Source organism: Limulus polyphemus, unplaced genomic scaffold (assembly GCF_000517525.1).
Source record: "Limulus polyphemus unplaced genomic scaffold, Limulus_polyphemus-2.1.2 Scaffold6142, whole genome shotgun sequence".
Taxonomy (NCBI): domain Eukaryota; kingdom Metazoa; phylum Arthropoda; class Merostomata; order Xiphosura; family Limulidae; genus Limulus; species Limulus polyphemus.
Genome location: NW_013671752.1, coordinates 17,249 through 22,126, shown reverse-complemented (window position 1 = coordinate 22,126; position 4,878 = coordinate 17,249). Strand labels below are relative to the sequence as shown.

At 35.1% G+C, this 4,878-nt stretch overlaps 1 long non-coding RNA gene across 4 annotated transcripts in view; it reads right to left on the bottom strand.

The window, feature by feature from the left end:
• Nucleotides 1-4,878, bottom strand: part of LOC111089409 — a 34,182-nt gene that overhangs the window by 16,416 nt on the left and 12,888 nt on the right. The gene's annotated exons all lie outside the window — the stretch shown is intronic.

The window sequence follows — 4,878 nt, the reverse complement described above, 5'->3', positions numbered from 1 at the left end:
ATATTATTCAACCTACTTAATAAATACTACTATTGTACATAATATTAAGAAGAATAAGCCCTTTATTTTGACACAGTCCTATAAAACACCCCATCTCTAGTGTGCATAACTCAATCCTGCGATGTAATTTAGGCATAGATAACAATTGAATGGAGACACACAACCAGCATCTAGTACCATCTGGAATTATACATCAGGTCCAAGGTTGGAATGGCTACAACATAATTGATATCAAGCATGGTCATAGGATGGACACTGCAGAATTTCACAAAAAAAAAAATATACCTGGTCAGGCACCACTTGCCGCGGAGTGGGATCCACGATACAAAAAAGGCCCTAAAAAGGTAAGAAAAGTTGAAAAAAGCAACCTTTCACAATTCCAAAACATGAAAATTTAAATAAATAGTAAAGAAAAACTAAGTCTGTAATATTAAAAAAAACATAAACAAATCCGTAAGCAAAAACCAACATGTCTGTACAGTACTACTGCCAAATGAGAAGTGAGTAACGAATGCACGTGAAGAGGGTGCTGGTTAAGATAAAGGTTGTATCGTGCTCCTATTGATGGAAGGCTGCTGCATGATCATTTGCATGTGGATATGCAGAACAGGATGTGGAAGGCTAGTAGCAAGTGTTGAAAATTTGCATCAGTAGAGGACAGTACTAACTGACAAAACTACTTTGTGAGCAGATGTAAGATATCTTTTCGGAATTAAGCATAATACATTTCACTGACTTTGTCTATCCTATTCAGGGATGCTATTCAAATATTAGTGCTAAATGTAGTATGGCTGAATTTCAAAATATTTTCTTACTGCACAAGATAGAACCACTTAGAACATAAGAGTTCAGAGAAAAACTGACACTGTACTGCTCTTAAAAAACTATGACATTAGCATATTTTTCATATTAACTAAATAACCTAGCAAGTGTTACATGTTATCTACAGCAAATCTAACTTTTTGCTCCCTCTTCAGTTCGCACATGATGGATTACACTTTTAACAATCTTACTAAGTATTAACAAGCTTCATTTCCATATGAACAAGCTTCATTATATACGAACATGTACGGTTGAAAATATCAATGGTTTGTTAGACAGTCCTAAATGTTTGTAATGGTTAGAATAGTCATGAATTTCACCCTTCCATTATTGGTACTAAATATATCTCTATTTAGATATATTGACATAACATTTTTTTCCCTGCAGTTTCTACATGTAGTTAAGATATTCTCACTGACCAGAATTTTGTGTTCGTAAACATATGCTAATCTTATCATATAGGTAAAGGCTATATACTGCAACCTTAGTTCTAGGTCTCAAGTTAACACAATTGAGTTTCTGAAGGAAGTTTGTGGAATATAGCCTATTCATATAGGTAATACCAAAACCTGTACTGGTGGCTTGCTTAAAACTGTGTGCAGACCATTGGTAAAAATAGGTTACTTATAGAATATCCAACTTTCTTTGTTTTGCCAGCATATTTAAGCAAAGTATTTCCACAGTTCTGTCTCTTGATTTTCATTTCTTGTCTTGCAGTTTTTCAACCCAAGAAGCTGGATGACACACAAGAAGTCTGGCTAATTTTGGTAACAGAACGCTATAGTTGTTAATAAACAATTTTGTGTTTCAACATTCACTTGTATTTGCTTGTTTTCATTTACTGTCTTTGTTTAAGAGTCCTAACCTGCATTTTGTGGAAACTTTTAGCTTTTCTATTGGACATCAGTAAACATAAGAACCACGGACTAGTTGAAAGTTTACATTTTAGTGCCAGACCATAGGATTTGTTTTTGTTGAGTTCAGTATGAACATGCTTCTTTTTCTGTTGACTATGGTACAATAAAGTTTGTAAATAATTTTATGATGAAAGGTAACTTTCTGAGACCAAATAAAACTTACAGCAAAGATGAGGAAGTTGAGGTTCAGGTTCTAGAACAATGTCAGCACACTCGAATCATCTTTGGGACCAAGAGGTTGAAGTGTACTGGATAACCTCAAATGGTCAAACCCCATATACAGGAGCAGAGGGCAGTAATGAAGGGTTACATTAACATTGAGTGTGGCCTGAACATCTTCAGATCCAAATTGCTTGTGTACAAGTTCCAGCATCATAAGGCACTGTGTGGAGTCACCAATGTCCTTGGAGAGTGATGAGATGCACTCACTGGATGCAGTTTGGCACATTTCATCATAATGGCACCAGCTGACCATTTTGTTACAACCCAACAGCATTAAGAGTTAGTCAGGAGCTTTCATGGCCAGAAAGGTACACTCCAAAACTATGCCCAGTGGACAAGGACAGTATGGGATGAGACAACAAACATAGTTTCACAAATCACATCATTACCATTGCAATGATGGTATGTACTTTTATTCTCCAACTGACAACTTAGCCACATTCATCATAATGCACAAATCTCTAGACTTCAAGAAGAAGCTAAGGAGCTCCCAAGAACATTCTGGTCCAAAGTGTTATAAATAAATTGACAGTTGGAAACTATGCACACCTTTTGATGGTGAGATAAAACAAGTAAACTCATCATTGTTTAAGGAGAAGGCAAAGGAGGATCAGAACCATTATCAATCATTCCAAATAACGTGTTGCTTGGGACTGATGAGCTTGGATACAGGTGGTGCAATACCTGATGCTGAGACAGTCCAGAGTTTGCTGCCAATACAGCATTTGGATGAAGTGTGATTTAATCATTGTAATACAGTTCTTACCAGGATGAGCCAAATATTTGACCCTGTAGAGAGCCAATCAGTCTATAAGACCAAGTTTAAACCTTGAAGGCAAGAAGCCAGAGAGAACTTGACCATTTATGTGGAAATTTGACCCTTTTGCTGCTGATGTATGATATTGTGCCCACTTTACATTTTTATGAACAAGCATTAACAACTCATAAGTATCTCCAAAACTGAAAGACATCATTTCAAATACACAACATGATAGTTATTTCACATTTTGAAACATATATTTGATATTTTTGGTCAACTTATGATTTATAACACAATAAAAACCACTACATAACATAGCCATTTACTACATCTTTACACATATGTTGTGTACTGGCCAACTGGTAGTCAGTGTTGACGCAGGTAGGAATAGTTGGCTTAAGAACGTGTATGTTGGAGCAACTGCTGAATAAAATGGTTCAGGAAAGTAATCGTCCAAAGTATTAAACTGATATAAATAGATACCATTTATCTCATTCTATTTTACACATAAAACGTATTGATGACATACATATAACATATCTAATGTGTGTTGAAAAACATAATGGAGACAGCACAGTTATGTTTATAATAGTACAAAAGCATGATGTCTAATGTGCCTTGTTGGCCCACCTTAGGATCAAGTTACAAAACAAATGAAACTGTATGCAAAAAATTAACTGTAAAAACAATTACTTCAGTGAAATAAACACACAGGTAAACACATTAAGTTAATTTATTACCTTTCAATGGTTTACAAATAACAGAATACCATAACTAAATGACAACAAAACGTCAAACTCAGCCTCAAACTCACTACCTCAACTTTGTGGTTTTTCTTTTTTCTATACTTATGACAGGAAGGAAAAAAGCTCTACAGTAAATAGTGCATGAGAGAAAACTCCAGGTTTGAGATGATACATGTACAATTTCAACACTTTAGAAATAAGAAAGTCATAAACAAAAATGCAAAGAGAGTTGTGTTTTACAGTTTTTCATATAACATATCACAATTTCTAAAATTAACTGCTTTAAAACTACTGTAACAAGAAAACTGTCCCACAATTGTACTAGACCTATGCATTGCTGGCTTTATATAATCTATTGTCAAGTTTTCCCTGTGTTGGTGTGAAATTTATTACCACAATATGAATTAGAGCTAAAGTTTCAATACTTTTTTTTATTATTTCATCTAAAACAAATGTTAAAAAACTCATATCAAAAGAAAATCTCAACATTATAGTTACTTTTTTATTTTTGGAAGAAACTTGTTGCAATAAATCACAAAATGTCTCAAAATTTTATGTCACACATTTTCTACAGGTAATACACAGAATGGGCAGACTGGAAAGGGTTAAGGAGATTTCATAGAATAACACAGGATGGGTTACTTTGGAATTTTCAATATTATTTTACTGTAAAAAGCTATAATTTTTTATAACGAACTCTTTCATTAGAGGCCAGTTGGAGATATGTCTAGAAGGAGGACTGCCAAATTGAAAATGAAATGTTGCTGGCTAAACTGGAAGCACATTAATGGAGATGCAATAAAAACGATGCAGGGAAGAAGGCTGCCTAGCTGAAAGAGAAGAATTCCCTACAATCTGCATGAAAGGCCATAGTAACATCAAAAGAAGAAGGCAGCAGGGAGACACTGAGATCCTCATCTTCCAAACCTGGGACCCTCTAGCACTGCTCCAACAATGGCACCATAATTGGTTCCAGAAGGGATCAAATGGGGCACGGTGGAATGATGGTGCAATCATTGTCAGTCCAAACCTTGGACTGAATGGAGTCTTGTGCCTTCACGCAGAAGGAAGCCATCTGACCCAAAGGTTGCCGAGACTTGGAACTCCACCACCTCACTAAAAAAACTGAAAGATGTGGAATGAAAACTGACATCTTTAATGGTATTTAAGTAAAGTATTTACAGAGTTCTGTCTCTTGCACTTGATTTTAGTCATGTCTTGCAGAAGCCAAACAACACAGGTAAAGCCCAGCTAATTTTAGTAACAAAAGATTACGGTGGTTAATACAGAATTTTGTGATTCAAACTGTACTTGTGATTGTTTGTTTTCCTCTTCTGTGTATGTTTAATTTATTCTGTTCTTTTTGCAGCAACTATTGTTTTTTTGGAATACTTCAGTTTAACTGAATACC